The sequence below is a fragment of the Vicia villosa genome, linkage group LG5 (genome assembly GCF_029867415.1).
Source record: "Vicia villosa cultivar HV-30 ecotype Madison, WI linkage group LG5, Vvil1.0, whole genome shotgun sequence".
NCBI lineage: Eukaryota > Viridiplantae > Streptophyta > Magnoliopsida > Fabales > Fabaceae > Vicia > Vicia villosa.
The window spans coordinates 89,397,203-89,420,718 of NC_081184.1; the positions used below are offsets into that span (position 1 = coordinate 89,397,203).

Sequence of the window (23,516 nt, forward strand, 5' to 3'; positions counted from 1 at the left end):
GAGTTTGAAACTTGTTGTGAGGATTCTTTGAGGCACATGAGAGGCCATGATACATCCTTTCTCCTTAGCAAATCCAAAACCCTAATTCGAGGACCCTTTGATTAGGGGAGTGTGCATTCAGTCAAGTCTTGAGCTTTTGATACTTGTATGAGCTTGAAAGTAAAAATGTGATGGGCAAATTTTAGGGTATGAAACCCCCAGCGCATGGCTATTGTTCCCTATTTTGGGTTGAGCATCCAGGATCCAGGCCCAAAACAGGTGACTTCCAGGAATTATGCGTGAAAGCAGGGAAGAGAAGCTCGTGCTCACCATCCTGGAAGGCTTCCCAGTGAATACTAGCAATTGGTGCGTGCAGGGATGCAGGTAAGGGCATCAGTGATTTAGATAGCCTTGGGACCAACTGACCACTTGTGACCAGCCGAGGAGCAGAAAGAGGAAAGTTCTTTTCCTTTATCCCACAGATTAGGCCATGCTCGGCCATTGGACCAGTCCAGAACAAAAAATATTACCAATGCTCTTTACTGAATGTTTTTTTTATAAACATATGTCCAAGTGAACAAAGGAAAAATTGCATAAACATAAACATGGTGAATGCAAAATAAAAAGGCATAAAATATAATAAAGAGAATAAAGTAAAGTTAATTGTTAATTGTTAATGGTTAGTAATTGGTGATCAATGGTGAGTGATTAATGAACTTGGGTTCAAAGTCAATGAAAACTCATTAGAAGATTGATAGAATCAAAACTTCAACACGATAAGTTTCAAAAGTCTTGAACCAATTATCATACAATCTCTGCCATTTGATCTTTTTTCTTATACGGGACATGATGTAGCGCTATGTTAAGCAATCGCCAAGTAACTTATATAGAAGTCACCCTACAACGAGGTCGGTCAATAACAATTTATGTGTTTAAGAGCAAGTTAGAGAGATGATATAGAAGATCATCCTCCAAAAACTTGCAACACATATAAAATAACAATAAAAAACAAGAATGGGATTTTGATAAAGAGCGAGGGGAATGGATTGAAATTTAAAACCAAAAGTAACTAGATGAATTTCTTTTGATTTTTATGGAGTATCATCTTGATGATTCATTAGAGGATTGATAGAATCAAAACCTCTACACAATGAAGTCAAACAAGACTTACACAGTTACACCCACTAATCAAAAAGAAAAGGAGATGTAGGGAGATAAGTATCATAAAAAAACCAACAAAAACTTATACTATCATTAATATCATTCATCTAATATTATGTATTTGGTTCTTTCAAACCTATCAACATCCTAGATCTAATGATATTAATGAAGTTAAGTCAATATATCACAAAATATTCACAAAGTCAGAAGCAAATATAAAGGAAATAAAAGGATTAATTAAAGCACATAAAAAGGATTTTAAAATGGTCTTAAATAAGAAATTATTGATGAAATACTTAAGTGGTATCCAAACACCAAATAAATTTCTCACAAGACCATAATAAAATCAGAAAAACTATATATGATTTTTAGAAAAAGGTTTCATAATTTTTCAGAAACTTAAAATTATTTAAAAATGACCAAAAATGATTAATTAATGGGAAATTTGGGTTAAATACATAAATGGTATCATAGCATCAAACAAAAATCCCAAAAATTAACCATAGGTCAAACACAAGTCAACAAGTGTTGACAAATTTATTTTATAATTTTTGAAAGTCAGAAAACAATTTTTAACCAATTAAAACAAAGCTAACAAAGCAAAAATCAAGAAAAATATCAAATCTCAAAATAAAATTCCACAAAAATATTCATTAAATCAGAAAATAATCAAGGAATTTTTAAGAATTTTTTGGGAACTTTTAAATGTGATTTGGTATTTTAAAATGAATTAAGAAGCAAAAAGGATTTTTTAAAAAGTAACTAAAACAAAATATCAGATCCAGTGGAGTAAGTCACACCATAAAGAGATGCGCTCATCAATACAAGCCTTCAGACCCATTCATTAATACGCTAGCAAGATCTCAGCATAGGGTGCATCATGGACCCCAGTCAAAACGCGTGCAAAAGCATTAAAAGGGTCAAGCCAATAAAAATATTTCAAGTGGCGTGCTATCATTGGCTAGATGATAGGCTATGATACAACCCCGGTAGGACCGACCAAGCACGCGCACCCCCGGTACGAGCGTTGCGTAATGATATGAAACGAAAGGCAAGATAACACTCATATAACGAGCAAGTCCTCTGCCTAGCAGGGAACCCTCAATTGAGCTCCACCGCTGTTGTAACATGCTGGCAGAATCCCCAAGTCATGATGGGCCGTTCATGCCAAGGAACTCGGACCAAGAACGAGGAGTCGAGCACCTCTAACATAGCCCGGAAACTTAATCCGGTCACCTTCACCGTTCCCCACGCCGTCAAAACGATAAACTAAGTCGAGCAAACTTCCAAACATTAAAATGACAGATATGCACAACCCTTCGACGGGCACGAAAAACTCTTAGAAATAATCAAAACATTCGCGGTCCTCTGGCGGACGAGTAAAACAATAAAAAAGTTAAACATCAGCATAATAAACCGGCCACGAGGGCCATTGTACTTGGTTACACCAAAAGGGGCTGAAGCCCCAACAGAAATTAAAAAAGTGGTCGCAAGGGCCACAAAAGTACGAGGATTACATCAACGGACCCCAACAAGATTACAAAATATGACACGCAGGCCGAACAGGAATTGGCATAATTATTGAGAAGAAGGCTGGTGCTCCTCGACGATGGGCTAAATGATCTGGTCTTGCAGTTCCTCACCGCCTGAACCTTGCTGAGCCACATCCTTGAGCCCGAGGTCTTCGGCAATAGTAGCAAGGGAATCCTCCACAATCGCTGAGTCCTGGAGATACACGGAGATCACCACTTGTCCGTCGACCACAATGTAGGCAAAATTACATCCCTCGGTCCGAAGAGTAACCTCAGGGTTTAGGATCCTCAACTTAGCAATCACATTCGAAAAGTTGGCCTCAGTGTTGACCAGACCATTGATAACACGATTTTATATCGTATATTTAGCCTAAAATCCATAGATATTTATAGCATTTTCCATTTATTATGTCAATTTATTATGATATTACGCGTGTATTTGCTTTGTTTCAGGTTTTACACTTCAATTCCGACTATTTGCGAAAAGGAAAGAAAATCGAGCTTAAATGACCAATATTTATGCTTAAAAGACGAAAAGGGTGCTGAAACTAAAGAGGGGTGCAATTAGGACCCAAAAGGCCCAAAAGAGACGAACCAGCCCACAAAGGAACAAAATTGCGTGGCCCAAACCTGCCCAGCAAGTGGAGACGCACGTCTCCACATCCTCCATGCCACGTCAGCAAAGGGAGACGCACGTCTCCATGCTCCTACATCTTCTCCACTTGAGACGCACGTCTCAAGTCACGTACCCAGTCTCCCTGAAGAATAGGAGACGCACGTCTCCAAGTCCCGGTCTGCAAAAAGTCCCGTTTTTCACGCAAAGCAACTGCAAAGCCTCACCTATAAATAGAGGCAGTCACTTCAGTCCAAAGGGTCCGATTTCCTGCCAACGAAGTGCTGCCGAAATTGTACCGCGAACTGCTTTTCTTTATTCTGTTTTCATTTAACCGTCTATTTTCTCACAACGATTTCTACACTGGAAATTGTTGTGAACTTTTCATAGATCTAGCCTTACGTTAGATTTATCGCTTTATTTTCCTTGTTTATATTTTCTGCCATTTAAATTCCGAAGAACGATCCAGCCAACCTGTGGTGGAAGTTCGAGTACTTCAAGATTCAATTCAATCCAGATTTATTTTAATTCAGGTTTTTTATTTACCGCCTTATTTATATTATTTATTTGCATGATATATTATATGCCATTTAATATGCCTATTATTATGAACCGAACCGATTTATGCATGTTTAACCGTATTAATATGTCTGGCTAAAATACTAAAGGTGTCGGTATGTAAAGTAAGTTAACCGTAGGGGTCCGAAATAAATTGGCTTAAATTATGTTTTATTAATTATCACTTATTTTTGGTTTATATGTCTAGTTTAATTAGTAAGTCTTAAAACCAATAGAGCGAAAGTTTGAGGGATTAGGACGGTCAAAGGTTAAAATCAATAGAGCGAAAGTTTGAGATCTTTAACTGGATAGTAGACATAGGACATTAGTTTTAAGGATGGCGAAAGCGTATTAAAACTAATTGGAACTTATTTATTTTCAAAAATTGTTTTTACACTCGAGCGGGATGGCGAAAGCGTACGTTAGGGGTATTAGCTTGCTCCGAGTCAACAGAGCGAAAGTTTGAGATTAGGAGATTTAAATAGATAACAACCTCGTAAAATAGGCATTTTATTAATTACATTGTTTCCAAAAAGCTCTTCTAAAATCTAATGGGATGGCGAAAGCGTACATTAGGATTAGGACAGTAGTCTGACTCAACAGAGCGAAAGTTTGAGACGAGGATTTTTAATCAATTGGAATTAGTAAAGATTTTTAATTTAATTATGCAAAAGCCAATGGACCTTCGGATTACCTTTAGTTAAACGAAATACATACTGACACCTGTCTTTTATTATTACTCTTTATTTTCTCACAATCACTTTCCCTTAGGAACAATCGAAAATTTTAGTACTCCTAGCTTTACATAGTAACCTTAGATAACGGTAGATCGATTCATAGTCCCTGTGGATTCGATATCTTTTAAAACTACACGACACGACTGTGCACTTGCAGTTATCAGATTTATAGACACGTAAAGTCGCGATCAAGTTTTTGGCGCCGTTGCCGGGGACTATTTAAGTCGATATCGTAACTCACTGTTACACCGTAGAGACTAGGAAAATTCTTCCCTTTCTTTTTGAACGATTGTATGCCAAATACTCGTTCACAAGGAGGAGACTTAATACAACGAATTAACGAGATCGAACGTTTCATTAACGTTAAACGTCGAGCTCGCAACCTTCCCGAAGTAGCAGAAATTCCGATTAATCAGGAATTGAATTTTACTGATCAAATCAATCAAATCACCCCGAAGTTAGAGATGGCTGCTATTCGTCCTCTTAGAGACTATGCCGCTCCTTCGCGCGCTGAACCGCATTCAAGTATCGCACCACCTGCGATTGAAGCGAACAATTTCGAGCTGAAACCTTCACTGGTCCAAGCTGTTCAACAGAATCAATTCTCTGGAAGCCCTGTAGACGACCCCAATCTCCATTTATCCGTGTTCGTGCAATACGCCGACACTATCAAAGCCAACAACGTTAGTTCCGAAGCTATTCGATTACGCCTTTTCCCTTTCTCCTTGAGAGATAGAGCGAGAGCGTGGCTTCAATCCCTGCCTTCCAATTCCATAACTACGTGGGACGAATTGAAGAGAGTATTCTTAGCAAGATACTTTCCGCCTAGCAAAACTGCTATGCTTAGAGGTCAAATCAACGGATTTACCCAGAAAGATAACGAATCGCTTTTCGAAGCTTGGGAACGTTACAAGGACATGCTTAGAATATGTCCTCATCATGGACTCGAACCATGGCTGATCATCCATACCTTTTATGGTGGTCTCTTATATAACACTAAAATGACTATAGATGCCGCTGCTGGCGGAGCATTAATGGACAAACCCCATGATGAAGCATACAAACTCATAGAGAACATGGCACAAAACCATTACCAATGGGGAGGAGAACGCGCCGCTCTAGAGAAAGCCCAAACCAAAGGAGGAATGTACGAAATTAGTGGTATAGACCGCGTTAACGCTAAAGTAGACGCTTTAACTCAAAAGATCGAGAATTTGACCATCACTCCTTCAGCCACCGCTGCCGCTGTAGCACCTAACTGCGAGATTTGTGGATTGACTGGGCATGTAGTTGCTGAATGTCAACTCTTGACTGGAGTCCCATCTGATCAAGTAAATTACGCTCAAGGAAACCCTTATTCTAACACGTACAACCCTGGATGGAAAAACCACCCGAACTTTTCTTATAAGAACAACAATGCGTTGTACGCGCCTGGACAAGCACCTGCTGTACCACCTGGCTACCAAAAAGCGCCTGTAGCTGCTCAAAACACTCCTAGGAAGTCGAACCTAGAAATCATGATGGAGAACTTCATAGCTTCCCAACAACAAACCAATAAAGACTTCCTGAATCAAAACATCCACAATAGCGAGCAACTAAAACAACTATCGAACAAAGTAGATGCTTTAGCTACGCATAACAAAATGTTAGAAACTCAAATCTCACAAGTAGCTCAACAACAAGCACCTACTGCTGCCCCTGCTGGCACGTTTCCTGCTCAACCACAACCTAATCCTAAAGGACATGCGAACGCGATAACACTACGAAGTGGAACTAATTACGATGGACCCATAGATCCTAGAACCCAAAACGTACCCATGTCACAACAAGAGCCAAAGGAAACCCAAAAGAAAACAACCGACGAACAAACTGCTAAGACTGATGAGACCAATAACGAAGTGGAACCCGAAAAAGAGAAACCTTATGTTCCACCACCACCTTATAAGCCACCAATTCCTTACCCTCAAAGATTAGCTAAATCAAAAACCGAAGCGCAATTTAAAAGATTTGTAGAACTTCTGAAGCAATTAAACATAACCATACCATTCACAGAAGCCATAACTGAGATGCCTTCGTATGCTAAGTTCTTAAAAGAAATCTTATCAAACAAAAAGAAACTCGAGGATAACGAAACTATAACACTTACCGCTGAATGTAGCGCTATCATCCAAAACAACATGCCTCCAAAACTGAAAGACCCTGGTAGTTTCTCTATACCCTGCGTAATTGGAAAAACCATCATAGAGAAAGCCTTGTGCGATTTAGGAGCTAGTGTTAGTTTGATGCCTCTTTCGACCTGTAAGAAACTCAATCTAGGTGAGCTTAAAGCAACAAGAATGTCTCTTCAACTAGCAGACCGTTCAGTTAAATATCCTGTAGGAAGACCATTTTTAGCGACCGCTGGTGCAATTATAGATGTAAAGCGAGGAAAGCTTACTTTCGAAGTAGGAGAAGAGAAAATAGAATTTATCCTTTCCCAATTCCTAAAAGCACCTTCTATAATTGACACATGCTGTTCTGCTGACATAATCGACGAGTGTGTCAAGGAAATAAAATCCGAACCAAATAAGGAAACCGAAACCCTAAGAATTCCTATGCCGCCAATTTTTGAAGATGACAACTGGCGTGAGGAATATCAAGATAACCACCTGAGTGAATGCTTAGCTTTAACCCCTGATCCTATACCTGGACCAAAGAAACCTGCTATAGAGCTGAAGACACTTCCTACCGATCTTAGATACGAATTTCTAGACGAAGAACTAAACCGACCAGTTATAGTGAACGCCAACTTAGGACGAACTGAGACTGAAAAATTACTTAATGTCCTAAGAAAATACCCTACCGCTTTAGGATACAACATATCAGATCTAAAAGGTATAAGCCCTTCTCTGTGTATGCACCGCATTATGCTCGAAGACGATAGTAAAACCTCTAGGGAACATCAAAGGCGGATAAATCCTATTATGAGCGATGTGGTTAAAAAGGAAATCCAAAAACTGCTAGAAGCTGGAATAATATATCCTATATCCGATAGTAAATGGGTTAGCCCCGTTCACGTCGTACCAAAGAAAGGAGGAGTCACTGTAATCACTAACGCAAAAGGAGAATCTGTAGCACAACGTACCCAAACTGGATGGAGGATGTGCATTGACTATAGGAAGCTAAATAAAGCTACCCGAAAAGACCATTTCCCTTTACCTTTCATAGATCAAATGCTCGAACGCCTAGCTAAACACTCACATTTTTGTTATCTGGATGGATACTCCAGATTTTTCCAAATTCCTATCCACCCTGACGACCAAGAGAAGACCACATTCACCTGTCCTTATGGTACATTCGCCTATAGACGAATGCCTTTTGGACTCTGCAATGCACCTGCGACCTTCCAAAGATGCATGATGGCAATATTTGCCGACTTCCTAGATGGGATAATGGAGGTCTTTATGGACGACTTCTCTGTCTGTGGAGGAAGTTTTGAAACATGTTTAGAAAACCTTGAAATGGTGCTTAGACGATGTGTAAGCGTAAACCTAGTCCTTAATTGGGAAAAATGCCATTTCATGGTGCGACAAGGAATTGTACTTGGACACATCGTATCAGATAGAGGAATCGAAGTAGATAAAGCAAAAATCGAAATTATCGAAAACCTTCAACCTCCCAAAACCGTTAGAGAAATAAGAAGTTTTCTGGGACATGCTGGTTTTTACCGACGCTTCATTAAAGATTTCTCTAAAATAACCAAACCCTTAACTGAACTACTCATGAAAGACGCCGAATTTGTTTTCACCGATAAATGCACTGAAGCATTTCAAACGCTTAAACAAGCATTGATCTCTGCGCCAATCATGCAACCTCCCGACTGGAATGAGCCTTTCGAAATAATGTGTGACGCAAGTGATTATGCTGTAGGAGCCGTTCTAGGACAAAGAAAGGATAAGAAACTACATGTCATATATTATGCGAGTAGAACCCTAGACGAAGCTCAGATGAATTATGCCACGACAGAAAAAGAATTATTAGCTGTCGTATTCGCATTAGACAAATTCCGTTCTTACCTGGTAGGAGCCAAAATAATCATATACACTGACCACGCCGCCATTAGGTACCTCCTAACCAAAAAGGACGCTAAACCAAGACTTTTGAGATGGATCTTGTTACTGCAAGAATTCGACCTAGAAATTAAAGATAAGAAAGGCACTGAAAATGTCGTAGCAGACCACCTCTCTCGATTGGAAAATCTGAAACCCGAACAAGTACCAATTGACGATGATTTCCCTTATGAAAGACTCATCGCCCAATTAGAAGCAAATGAATTCGAACCATACCGTCCAAACTCTGAAACCAACAAATTAGCTGAAATAGCTTTAGCCCGATCTGACGCACCTTGGTATGCAGATTTCGTAAATTACCTAGCTGCTGGTGTGCTTCCTCCTGATCTAAGCTACCAACAGAAGAAGAAATTCTTCCATGACCTAAAACATTACTATTGGGACGACCCACTCCTTTTCAAAAGAGGCCCCGATGGAATCTTTAGACGTTGTGTACCCGAGGAAGAGATAAGAAGCATAATAACACACTGTCATTCTGCACCGTGTGGAGGACACCATAGCACATCTAGAACCTGCGCCAAAATCCTTCAATCTGGACTTTTCTGGCCCAACCTGTGGAAAGACGTCTATTTTGCTGTACTAAGCTGTGATAGATGCCAACGAACTGGAAACATTTCAAGACGCGATGAAATGCCTCAAAAAGGCATTCTAGAAGTAGAAATATTTGACGTCTGGGGAATAGACTTCATGGGACCGTTTCCGTCATCGTTTGGAAATCAATATATACTCGTAGCCGTCGATTACGTTTCAAAATGGATAGAAGCTATCGCTTCTCCTACAAACGATACACGAGTAGTTATTAAACTTTTCAAAAACGTCATCTTTCCTAGGTTTGGTGTGCCAAGATTGGTAATTAGCGATGGTGGTTCCCATTTCATTTCAAGAATACTTGAGAAACTCCTTCGAAAATATGGAGTAAATCATCGAATAGCCACACCATATCATCCACAAACAAGCGGTCAAGTAGAAGTATCTAACCGCGAAATAAAACAAATATTGGAGAAAACTGTTGCTATATCGAGGAAAGATTGGTCAACCAAGCTAAATGAAGCTTTATGGGCTTATAGAACAACTTTCAAAACTCCAATAGGAACTACACCATTCAAACTCGTTTATGGAAAATCATGCCACCTACCAGTAGAGTTAGAACATAAAGCCTATTGGGCCATTAAGAACTTAAACCTAAACTACACTGCCGCTGGTGAGAAACGACTTCTAGACATAAACGAATTAGAAGAACTTAGACAAGACGCTTACGAAAACGCCAAAATCTATAAAGAGCGAACGAAAAAATGGCACGACAAGCGTATATCTAGGAAAAATTTTAGCATAGGCGATAAAGTGCTCTTATTTAATTCTAGACTAAAATTATTTCCTGGTAAGTTACGATCTAGATGGTCTGGCCCTTTCGAAATAACTAACATATTTCCGAGTGGAGCGATAGAAATCAAAGGAGAAACCGTCAAACCTTTTGTCGTAAATGGGCAACGTCTTAAGTATTACCATCATCTCGAATATGATGAAAACATCGAAGTTTTTAAACTTGACGAACTGCCCGCTTTTTCGAAAAAATAGTTTTCTATTTTTAAATCGTCGAGCTTACGACATTAAACAAAGCGCTTGGTGGGAGACAACCCACATCTATTTATTCTTCTATTTTATTTTATTAAAACTTTAACTTTTCTATTTTTTTTTATTTTTATTTTTCATTTTTAAAAACTTTATTCTATTTTTAATTTTAATTTTAATCATTTTTGATTTTTCATACATCTTATAATAATTATTATAATTATAACTACTATCTTGATTTGAGAAAATATCTCCGTTATAATTATATCTATTATTATAACTTGTTACCTAAGCTTAATTTTAACTTTTTTATTTTTTAAATTAACACTAGCCTAATTCTAACTTATCCTAATATTTTCAACTTCTAGGTTTTTCATTTAATTACTAACTACGATGCAAGAAGTTGACAATATGGAAGTTGTGTTCCGTGGTAGAGGACAAGAAGCAAGATTTAACAAGCTGGCTGAAAGACACATGGAATTGACTTGCTATCCTCACCAACCAACTATGGTGAAGCTTGGTATCGAAGAAAGCATCCTACACCTGCTTAACCAAATCGGTTGGACTGGTTCTCACTTGTTCCGCAAGTTTAGCACTTATCGGAAGCTCACTCTGGAATTCTTGAGCTCCCTGACCTATCTTCCAAACTGTGGACAAGGACTGAAAAAAGGAGTTATTCTCTTTAGACTCTTTGGTATGGAGTTTAATTTCTGCATCCGAGATTTTGCTGAAATGTTAGAACTACCTCATGGACCTGATGCATACGCCCAAGTAGCTGAAGAAAATCTTCCATACTGGGAGTTGGAAAAATACTGGGGAAAGATCACTGGAAACGACAACCCTGAAGAGAATGAATTTCAATCTGAGAACATCCACAATCCTGCTTTCCGCTACTTTCACAAGATCCTTGCTCACTATATTTTTGGCAAACCAGATAATGTCACTGAAGTAACTAGAGAAGAGTTGTTCATCATGTTTTGTACATCTCAGAATCGCCCGGTCAATGCCATCGCATTCATGCTAACAAACTTCGAGCGCATCACGCAAGACGAAGTTTCACCCATTAGGATTGGCGGATTTGTCACTATGATCGCTAATGCCATAGGAATGAGAGTGCCTTTGCTTAGATTGACACCTTTTGGTACCCATACCTCTATGGACATCAATTTCTGCTTTAATCGAGGTAACATCGGTAATCTTGGACCTGATCGTTTTGAATTGCTCATTGATAACAAAGTTTGGTATCAGTTCACCTTACCGAATCCTAGGACAAGTGTGCACAACCCTACCAACTGGCTTTACTATGGTCAGATTCCTGAGAGAGAGCCATCACCTGAGACTCCTCAAGCTTATGAACATTTTGATGAGGAAATGCCTACATCTGAATCTGAACCTGAAACACCTCCTGGTTATTATGAACCTCTTCCTGTTGATGAACCCATTCCTGATTATGAACCTCTTCCTATTGACGAGCCTGTATCTGAATATGAACCTGAAACTCGTTCTGAAGATTCCGTTGAAGATCACACTGTTGATATGACTGATGTCGAGGTCGAGCAACAACAACCCGCTACATCTACCGCTTCGGTGAATCAAAGAATGCCTAATCTGAATACGCACGAACAAGCAATCAATGCGCTACAACAAGATGTACAACATGTGCGCAACGAGCTTCACACTTTGCAAATGCATTTCTTCGATTTCATCGACACCGTCAATGCTCAGTTCGACGAAGTTTTCAAACACATTCAGTCTAATCAGAACAACAATAGACGTGGCTAGATGTTACCGTATTAGATTATTAGATTTTTATTTCTAGTTTTAGTAATTTCTATTCTTAGTTTAGATTTACATTTTTCTGCACTTTTCCATTCTGCTATTGTTAACACTCAGTACTGGTTTAATTTTAAATGCAATATTTTATTCACTACTGCTGCTGTGTTATAATATTCTGCTGCTGTGTTATAATACACTGCTATTAACTGCTATATATATTTGCCTGGCTATCACTCTTTGCTGTTAATAGTATTAAAATAAGACATTGTTCTGAACTGATGGACACTTTTTGCTGTTAATGGTATCAGTCAGCACTGTCTGGTCACCTGCATGCGTGACCCACTTGTCTGCCACAGGAGACGCCCGTCTCCATCTGTGTGGGACCAGTTGGGACGAAACAAGGGACAGGAGACGCACGTCTCCATGCTCTGCCCCAGCAGACTGGCTGCCTGAGACGCACGTCTCCCAAGGCTAGCAGTCTGCATTTGACCACGCAGACCATTCCTCTCTCCCTCTTGAATTTTGAATTTGAATTTCAAAATTCATTCTCCTCATTCTTCCCCTATTTATTCCATTTAAACTCCATTAACCTCATTCATCCTCCATCATTCACCTCTTAAACTCCATTCATTTCCCATTTCTCTATTCTATACAAAAATTCAAACACCACCATTAATCCATATTTAATTCTCCATTTACCACACCATTTTCAAACCTCACTATAAAACCACACCACCACCACTCTTATTCTTCACAACCTTCATACCATTTCTTTTCTACCATTCTAATACCATCTTTATTTTTCATCTTCAAACTCATCATGCCTCCACGTTCAATCATCCGTAGTGTGCGTCCTGAGAGACCACCCCCTAACCTTAACAATATTATATTCCGCGAAGACGACAATGATGCTCAAAGAACCAAATACCTCGCTTTCTACGAACGTTCGGTTGTTCCCACAAAATTTGTGAACACCGAATGTCTAGAAACTCTAGGCCTCATTGATGGTGTTACCCGTTTACTCACTAAATCTAGCCTACACCATCTCTGTACCGAACTCGTACCCACTTATGAGCCGCTCGTCTTAGAATTCTTGAGTTCTTTCAGTTATGACACTCCTTCTGATCAACCACTCTCAACCGGTAGCATCCAATTTAGGATGTTCAACCGTGAATATACACTGGATCAAGAAGTTGTGGCTACGTACTTGAATTTCAATACATCACCGAATGCTCTCCGCAATATCTTTCAAGAACTCAATGGTCGTTCATGGGAACAACATGCCTTCGACCTATGGTTTCACCTCACTGGCGAAGTTCAAACTGGTTGGAGGGCCCTACACGCTTCTCACATTCAAAACCCCGCTATACGTTATTTTCAACGTGTTTTGGGGCATACTATTTTTGCGCGATCCAACAACCACAAGGTAAATCAACATGAACTATTCTTCCTTTACTGTGCGCTAAACAACATCCGTTTTAATGCCGCACCGTTTATGCTCCAACACATCCAAGGCTGTGTCAACGCCCCCGCTACAAATCCCTTTTTGTTTGGCGGAATTATTACTTCCTTGGCCTGTGCTTTAGGTCTTGGTGACGAGCTCCTTTCACTCTCTCATCTCATGATGCCTGCTCAATCACTTGACCTCACCTATTGCCGTGACTCCCACTTGGTTTCACCACGCCATGATGGCCGATACACCTTGGTCGTCAACAAAGTTCTGATTCCTTATGTCATCCTTCCATGTCCTGAAAGAATCAACATCCGTTATGTTCAGCGTTGGAGGCTTATTGAAGACAATCCTCAAGATAACCAACCTGATCATCCTAATGAACCTATGGATGCAAATGAAGAAGAGCTCAACCAAGGACAAGCTGATGTCAACCAACCTCCTCCAAACAACCCTCCGCCTATCACTCTTGAAGCCATGTATGCTGCTATTCAACGCCAAGATCAACTCGTTCAAGCTATGCAGACAAACCAAACTGAAACAATTAGGCTCATCCGAGAGATGCAACAGGAGCACCGTGACTATGCTATTAGGAACGAAAGTCAATACGCTGAAATTGCCACATATTTGCATGATCTTGACATTCGTGTTAATGACTCTCCTGATAGACGTCGCCGTGTTCGTACAAGAGGCGCGAGCAGTTCTCGAAACCGCAACAATGAGGAGTAGTTCTTGTGCACTGAGGACATTGCATCATCTAAGTCTGGGGGAGTCGTATTATTTATATTTCCTTTAGTTTTATTTCCCTTCAGTTTATTTCCCTTCCTTGTAATGTTTTTCTAATTCAATAAAGAATATTTATGGAATTTAAGTCTTATATGTATAATCCCGTAGTTATTTCAATTTCTTCCATTTTCTTGAGCCATAACAAAAATTTTTTGCTCCTAAACGATAAACGCAAACCCCACACGTTCAAGAAATACGAAGCTACTCAATCACTCAACGAACCGAAACTGAATTAATCAATATCCTTATTGTCGCAACACTCTAAAACCCCCGAGTATACATAACCGATTTGAATACCCGTTATACCAAAACCATCGACTTTAAGTTTTGAAATAACCCTTAGTAGTTTATTCTAGCAGTCGGCACCGTCTTAGATACAAACTACGCAGAGAGTCGATGAATATAAGTGTATGATCCTCATAATAATTATGTGTTCAGCTATAAGAAGAAATGCGCCTACTAAGTAAGGTGATCCTCACAAGATCATTTAACCTAACGGTCGCAAATCTCATATACAAAGAATTTAAAAACTCACTGTCGATTGGTTCAGAAGTCATCTGGTAATGAACTTGGTAGGAAGGACTATTGTCCGATTCCCCACAATCTACAAGTGAATGCTAAGGAGTATACCACATATTGTGCCAGAACTCCATGAGAAGGATCATAGTCACTAACCGACTACTCTGCTATGTGCGTGTCAAGATAATGGGCTTAATGTGATTGCGCGCGAATGAAAAGGGTGAAACATGATGACAAGTCAAATAGGTCGAGCTATAATGGCATGATTCGGATTGGTATGCATACTGGGAGTTGTTTAGTGTTGTTACTATAGGTTTATTGCTAAGATTCGTTACTTCCGAATAAGAACACTATGTAGCTAAGTATGACTGAACGACGTGGTGGAAGTGTGTTTCATTTATCTTTATCTTCTTATTTTGCTTGAGGACAAGCAAAGGTTCAAGTCTGGGGGAATTTGATAACACGATTTTATATCGTATATTTAGCCTAAAATCCATAGATATTTATAGCATTTTCCATTTATTATGCCAATTTATTATGATATTACGCGTGTATTTGCTTTGTTTCAGGTTTTACACTTCAATTCCGACTATTTGCGAAAAGGAAAGAAAATCGAGCTTAAATGACCAATATTTATGCTTAAAAGACGAAAAGGGTGCTGAAACTAAAGAGGGGTGCAATTAGGACCCAAAAGGCCCAAAAGAGACGAACCAGCCCACAAAGGAACAAAATTGCGTGGCCCAAACCTGCCCAGCAAGTGGAGACGCACGTCTCCACATCCTCCATGCCACGTCAGCAAAGGGAGACGCACGTCTCCATGCTCCTACATCTTCTCCACTTGAGACGCACGTCTCAAGTCACGTACCCAGTCTCCCTGAAGAATAGGAGACGCACGTCTCCAAGTCCCGGTCTGCAAAAAGTCCCGTTTTTCACGCAAAGCAACTGCAAAGCCTCACCTATAAATAGAGGCAGTCACTTCAGTCCAAAGGGTCCGATTTCCTGCCAACGAAGTGCTGCCGAAATTGTACCGCGAACTGCTTTTCTTTATTCTGTTTTCATTTAACCGTCTATTTTCTCACAACGATTTCTACACTGGAAATTGTTGTGAACTTTTCATAGATCTAGCCTTACGTTAGATTTATCGCTTTATTTTCCTTGTTTATATTTTCTGCCATTTAAATTCCGAAGAACGATCCAGCCAACCTGTGGTGGAAGTTCGAGTACTTCAAGATTCAATTCAATCCAGATTTATTTTAATTCAGGTTTTTTATTTACCGCCTTATTTATATTATTTATTTGCATGATATATTATATGCCATTTAATATGCCTATTATTATGAACCGAACCGATTTATGCATGTTTAACCGTATTAATATGTCTGGCTAAAATACTAAAGGTGTCGGTATGTAAAGTAAGTTAACCGTAGGGGTCCGAAATAAATTGGCTTAAATTATGTTTTATTAATTATCACTTATTTTTGGTTTATATGTCTAGTTTAATTAGTAAGTCTTAAAACCAATAGAGCGAAAGTTTGAGGGATTAGGACGGTCAAAGGTTAAAATCAATAGAGCGAAAGTTTGAGATCTTTAACTGGATAGTAGACATAGGACATTAGTTTTTAGGATGGCGAAAGCGTATTAAAACTAATTGGAACTTATTTATTTTCAAAAATTGTTTTTACACTCGAGCGGGATGGCGAAAGCGTACGTTAGGGGTATTAGCTTGCTCCGAGTCAACAGAGCGAAAGTTTGAGATTAGGAGATTTAAATAGATAACAACCTCGTAAAATAGGCATTTTATTAATTACATTGTTTCCAAAAAGCTCTTCTAAAATCTAATGGGATGGCGAAAGCGTACATTAGGATTAGGACAGTAGTCTGACTCAACAGAGCGAAAGTTTGAGACGAGGATTTTTAATCAATTGGAATTAGTAAAGATTTTTAATTTAATTATGCAAAAGCCAATGGACCTTCGGATTACCTTTAGTTAAACGAAATACATACTGACACCTGTCTTTTATTATTACTCTTTATTTTCTCACAATCACTTTCCCTTAGGAACAATCGAAAATTTTAGTACTCCTAGCTTTACATAGTAACCTTAGATAACGGTAGATCGATTCATAGTCCCTGTGGATTCGATATCTTTTAAAACTACACGACACGACTGTGCACTTGCAGTTATCAGATTTATAGACACGTAAAGTCGCGATCAACCATCATCGACGGCCACCCGATAACAATGGACCAGATCAGCATGAGTTTCTGCCCCTTTGAGATCTTCAGGCTCATCCTCGAGAGGAGCAGCGTCCGCCTCCAGATTAGCAATCCGCTCCTTGAGGGCCCGCTTCTGAGAACGACAAGTTTTGAGCTCCTCCTCAGATTTGGCCAGAGCCTCCTTTGCCTTGGAGGAACCCTCCAGGTCGGCTTCAACTTTCTTCAGCTCTGCTTCAGCATCACTCAAGGATGACTTAACCCTGTGCAGTTTGAGCTCTAAGGAGGTCTCCCCGTTGGCATAAACGGAGGCGATGCCAATGAGCCTCATTGCAGCAACAGCGTATAAGGCCAGCAAGAGCTTCCTCGATGGCTTGTCCATCTCCTCCTTATGGAGAGACTCTGCCCGAACAAAATCCAGGGAGCAACCTTCAAAAAAATTTGGCTAATAAAAGACAAGAGGCACACTAAAATTCGACTTCGGCCGCTTCATGGTCAGGTCGACCAGATCACTGTTGGGACGCGACCTCTTCAACCTCGAGGACATGGCTTGCGGGGAAGGTTGCCCGAGCTGAGGAGCAGTGGAAGAGCCCCCATAGCCACTGTTGGTGACATCCGCTGCCTGGAACTTTATGACCTTTTTCTTGGACTTGGCCGCCAAGTTCCTTTGCATCCTCTCGTGTGGGTTTGACATCTCACCTGAAACATGAAAAGAAAATAAAATCAGTATAAACCAGGAAAAACCACCCAAATCATCGAGCGAATTAAAGAAAACAAATCAGCTACCCAAGTAAGCCCGGATCTCCTCGGCCGTCTTGCACTCGAGAAGCTCCTTAACACTAATAATACTTTCTCAACCAAGGGGTTCCCATCCTTGTCGAGCAACAGAGGACCCCCTACCAACTCTCTGCACGACCCCTAAACTCTCAACAAAAGGTACAAGTTTCTCATAACTGGCCAAATCCTTGTCATCCAAGCACTCAGTTTAACAGTGTACGCATCTGTCCCGTCCATGAAGTGACTCTCGCACCAACTAAAGTTAAACTGTTGGACCAGCTGGTACCACAGTTCCCTTCCTCGGGACGACCATCAGGACCGAGCAAGGCCTCCGAGTAGAAAGTGTTGAGAAGGGCCTTCCTCGAGATCGGCTGAATAAGAAAAACTTGTCATTGAAACCCCGAACTGATTCAGAGAAGGCCTTAAAAAGATTCCTCAGTTTCTTCAGAGAGACCCATGAATATGGGCCGTCAGCAACACCCCTCAGAAGGTGAAAGCAGCTAAAGAACAGGAGAAGAGACGCCCCAATCTCAGATGCTCACACACCAGCTTGAATGCCTTCATGAAAGCGATGGAATTGGGGTGCAGTTGGGAGGGCGCCAAATGCAGATGATGAAATACCCCTATTTGGAGCTCGGTGAAGGGCAGGCGGAACCCCATCTCTTTGAAACACACCTCATACATGGAAAATCTTTCCTCGGGGTACGCCGTTAATATCCTATCATTCTTCGAAGGGAACACCACCCTCAATTTCCTCACGGCCATAGACGGCTTCGCCTCCCCGGTTACAATGGTGAAAGTCTCCTCGAGGCAGAGAGCAAATTCAGAAAGAGTGAAATTGGGATCATCGGTCACCCAGGCGCCCCCGAAAGTAGTAACCTCCTTCGCCGAAGCAGGGTTCTCCCCTTGATCGGCAGACGTCCGGTCAGAGGAAGACCTTTGCGAAAACAGAGAAGTCGTCAAGCTTCCCGCACTCTCGGTGGGATCCTCGCTCATGGTGTAGTCATCAGAACGGCTAGACATGTACCTGAAAAGCAGTAGAGAACAGTGAATTCGAGTGAAAGGGTGTGCGCCTAGGCAACAAGGACGATGTCCTCGGCCAGAGCCCTTAACTCAAAACAGCGAACAAAGGTGTCGGGGAAACACCCTCAACGACAAACGAAGGCATCGAGGAACGCCCTCAGTGACGAGCAGGTTAAGAGCACTACCCATTAATACCCAGATACCGGTGGGGACCCCCTCTCACGCTCACGCAGCTGCCTTCTCAAAAACAGCACAAACATTGGAGTAATGACGAGGCAACAAATAGTCCCCACCTAGACGGCGGCGCCAGAGTTCCAAAACCGACTAAACTGCTGTCTACCACCAATACGCTACCTGAAAAGTCCTAGAACTATGTTTCTCCTATCCTAAACCACATACATTTCACCTAATAACAAAGGCAAAGCATAGAAAAGTAGAAGAGTAAGCATATTACATGTTCAGACAGTAAGCGAAGGCTGGTCAGAAGCGGTAAACGGTGGCGAACGGCGGCAAGGAACTCCGAGCAAGCTTCGAGTAGAGATTCAAAGAAGAGAGAGAAACAAAAAGTGCTAAAATGGTGGGCTCCCCTATTTATAGAAGGGTCCCCCAGCGCGTGGTCAAACACGCGCCTAGTCTACTTCCAGCTTAGCCATCCTTGCACAGTAGTATCTACACACGTTTCGAGGCACGCATGCGACGTCACCTTTTCACATCCCATCAACTGCTCAGATCCTCGGAACAGAGTTTTCTCTCCCCGAATACCAACCTCCTCGAATTAACATGAAACACTCGTTCCTACGAAGCTCCGATTGCCTTAAGTCATCACTCCTATGCTTAGAGCAACGACTTGGGGGGCTCCTGTTCTGGACTTGCCCGACACTAAGAAACGGCCCAATCCGCGTCCACCTTTGAGGCATCCCAAATGACCTAGACCCAATCACTCGCGAGCAGGGAAAGCGCTCTTCCCCATGCCCGACACCGAGCACGACGTCACCCAGCCTTCCCTAGGCGGTCATTCAGCTCCCATGTCTCACTCTGTGTCGAACAGGATCGCCCCTCTGCTCGCCTAACGGCTAGTGTCGAGCAGTCCCCTAGGATTCCTAGGGTTACTCCTATAATCCTGGCAGTCACAAGTTTTGGGCCTAAGTCCACGACCTAGCCCAAAACTCAGACCGTTAGCCACGCGTTAGGGGTATTATATAAACTCTCTCGCTTGAGAGGGTCAGGTAACACAATTTTTCATAATCCTAAACACTTACTCGTATATGTGACCGTACTGACTTGATCGTTAGAGTATCTTGCAGGTACACCCCCCTCTCCTCCTCCTCGACATCGTGTAAGACGTTCGTGGCCCTTTTTAGTTCTGATCTCTAGGTCAGTACACCACTATTATTTTTTCACATTTCAAATTTTTAACACTCTTTTATTTGAAAATGAGTCATTAAAAATATCGTCGAATACAATGAAAAAAATTGTTATAATCAATCAGTTAATTTATTATTATATACTTTCTAATTAAAAGTTATAATACTTATAATATATTTATTATAAATTAACATTATAAAAATATACATGATTGTTGAATAATTAATTAATTAAATTTAATATATTTTGTTTGCAAATCATAAATCAATTGATGAAGAAATATGATATCGTAAGATTGGACGTCATTACTATTGTTTGAATCATGGACTTCACGGTAGAGTGTATGTGAGTTTTCATGATGAAAGCGACCTCATCTTTGTTTGATTGAAATTGGACCTCGCGGTAGAGTGTATGTGAGTTTTCAAAAAAAAAACATGTCAATCTTTGGAGAATTTAACTTGCCACCCCCTTTTTTATACCTGCCACTGCCCAGTTATATTTAATCCAATTTTACCCTTGTTAAAAAAATGTGAGAAACAAAGAATTTCCGAAGCAAATTTCCGGTATGCACCTCAAAATTTTCGAAGCAAATTTTCAAATTTTCGGTTATCGAAAATTTCAAATTAACTAAATTTTCGGTATTTTGTAATTTTTGGTTTTTTAAACGTTGAGATTTTGCCGACACTTTTAGAGGGTCCTGGTTGCACCGATACATTTGTGTGGTCTAGAATGCACCACCATTTGTATATATAGGGGTCTTAGGGTTATCGAATAACACATCATTTCAACAAAATGCCTCTTCCTCAATATTTTATTAAAGTATCTGTGTATTTCAATGGCCGCAACCCTGTTGTTCATACCAAGATTCCAGAAGACGCTGAATCCTTTGCCACCTTGAAAGAAACGTTGAACAATTTGCTGCTTGATTCTGATAACAGAATAGTGACAAAGATCGAGTTTCGAGAGGACTAGATTGATACAAATGGAAGGGTGAAATACAACTTAATCGAGTTGAAGAATGATGAAGATGTGAAGGCCATGTGAAAATCATTTCTCCGTAGGATAACTAAAGGTCCGATCGAGTTGGATGCGCAGATCCAAAGATCCGTTGACAACATAATGAAGTGTCTGATTCGTCCAGAGTCTTCCGGTAGTGCCTAGGTTTTCATGTTTCGGAGTACTGTTTATGCTTGTTGGTTGTCATCTGATATTTGTTAACTATGTTTGTTTGTTATTGATGTTATTTTCTTTATCTACTCGAAACATGTACTAGCCAAAAAGATTATGCAATAAATAAGATGTTCGTACAAAATATACAAGTAATACAATCATAACAAAATAAATGTACATAGGTCCTCCACGGGCAACATCCGTCAACCTAGCTAAAATATTGTGAACCTCGCCGTCAGGGTTCACCAAACCCATGAGGCTATCCTAGTGAACAGCAATGTACTGCAGGCGGCTGTCCTGGTCACCAGCGAGAGGTGGAGGTGGTGGTGGTGGTAGTGGTGAAGAAGCCCTGGTACCTGAAGGCACTGGAACATCAGATGTTGCGGCAGATGGGCTGATCCTAGGGTGTGACACACTAAGGAACCACTCCAGGTATCCATCCTAATACTGCCCAGGCTGCTGAACCGCAACAGCTGTATCAAGGATCTCAAGGGGGAGCTGAGGATGTGACTCTGAAACCAACGATCAATGCCACCAGCTGGAGCCTATGGGTTGGCCGTGGGATGCCCTGTATATAACCAAACTGGCATAGACACCTCTCATGCAAGTGTCTAGCCACATGGCTCTCCCATCTGACATACCCTGAATATAAAGAAGATACATCAAAAGGAATATGTTGGCGGTGACCTGTATACGGTGTCCAGATGACATCATCCAGCGTCAGAGCATCCAACCTCCGCCTGTACTCCATCAAGGGTTTGTCTCCTGAAAGGGTCTGTTTGGCCTTCCACCTCCTCGCACAAGGGTCAACAGCCGCACAACGCTGGGTATTCCGCTCACAGATGCGAGGGAAGTGCTCGTAGATCCAACACTGCAAAAATAAAAATAATCAAACCCAGGTAAAATATAATAAAACACAAAAAACCATGTAAGAATATATACCTGTAACAAGCTCAGATAACAAGCAAGTTGTCTGGTGTCAGGACATGATGCGGCATCAAGCGTTGTGTAGAGCATCGTCAATGCAGCCACTCTCCAAGCCCAACATCTATATAAACTCCAGACTTGTCCGCAAAGAGAGTACATGCCACTAGATGTAGCATGTACGCCCTAGCAGCAGCCTGGTACCTCCTTACATCGACAAGCTCCTGATAAACCCTCCTCAACCAAGACATCCTGAGGTGAAAGCCCTGAGTGTCATCAAACTCCTTGAGCACAGCTAGCTCATCAACCTCTAAAGCATCCATCACCATGTGCACTGCCGTCGCCCGGTCTCTCGGGGAAGTTCTTCAACTTCAACCCATGAGAAGTGAGCTTCAGCACTGGACACTCCTGTAACAAAAAAAATACAATTAAAACACAATAGTATAAATCAAATTGCATAATAAAAATTGAGCACTTAAGCAATGTTACATACCTCGCCTTGCCATATCCTATAAGCGACATGGTTAGCATATCCTGTCAAAATGGACCTGTCAGAAGGTCCTCCTGGAAAACCTCCATCAGTGTGTACTGATGGCTACGTAGATGCACCTATGGTGGTGTTTGTATCATGCACCACCCGCTCCTCAGCAACCCCTTCCTCAATCACAGCCACCCGCTCCTCAATTCTAGGCACCTCCTCATCAACAATAGGTACCTGCTCCTCAGCAACAGCCACCGGCTCCGCAGCAACAGCCGACTCCCGAACAACAGCCACCGCCTCAACCTCAGCAACCTCATCATGATCCACCTGCTCGTCCACAGCAGTGGATGCTCCACCACCCCGACAGAGAGGTGCACCGAACCCCTACCCACCTGCTCAGCCCTCTGTTTTTGGTTAGAACCGGTCAGAGGTCGCGTTCAGCACGTAAGACTCAGGTACCATCCTCATCAGCAGCCGTCCGAGCACGAGCATCGGCTCTATCAATGGCCCCACCCGCAACAATATCGTCACTGCCTCTAGTCCTCACCAAAAAAATATAAATATAAGAAAATAGCTTCTTTTTTTTAAAATAACAAATACCGGGATTTTCAAATTTTCCAATATGGGAAAAAATATCGAAAATTTCAAATTTTCCGATATTTTTAGAATTTTATAAATATACCAGAAATTTCATAAATCTACCGGAAACTTACTTGTTTTCGCCAAATTTCCAGTACGCTCCCCAAATTTCCGGTATCACCCAAAGATTTAAA

The 23,516-nt window shown here is 41.0% G+C and overlaps 1 non-coding gene across 1 annotated transcript; it reads right to left on the reverse strand.

The window, feature by feature from the left end:
* Positions 1-5,419: 5,419 nt before the first annotated feature.
* On the reverse strand, positions 5,420-5,526 carry LOC131608359 (small nucleolar RNA R71). The gene has a single exon (XR_009285624.1). It is a non-coding gene; the product is annotated as a small nucleolar RNA R71 (small nucleolar RNA).
* Positions 5,527-23,516: the final 17,990 nt, after the last annotated feature.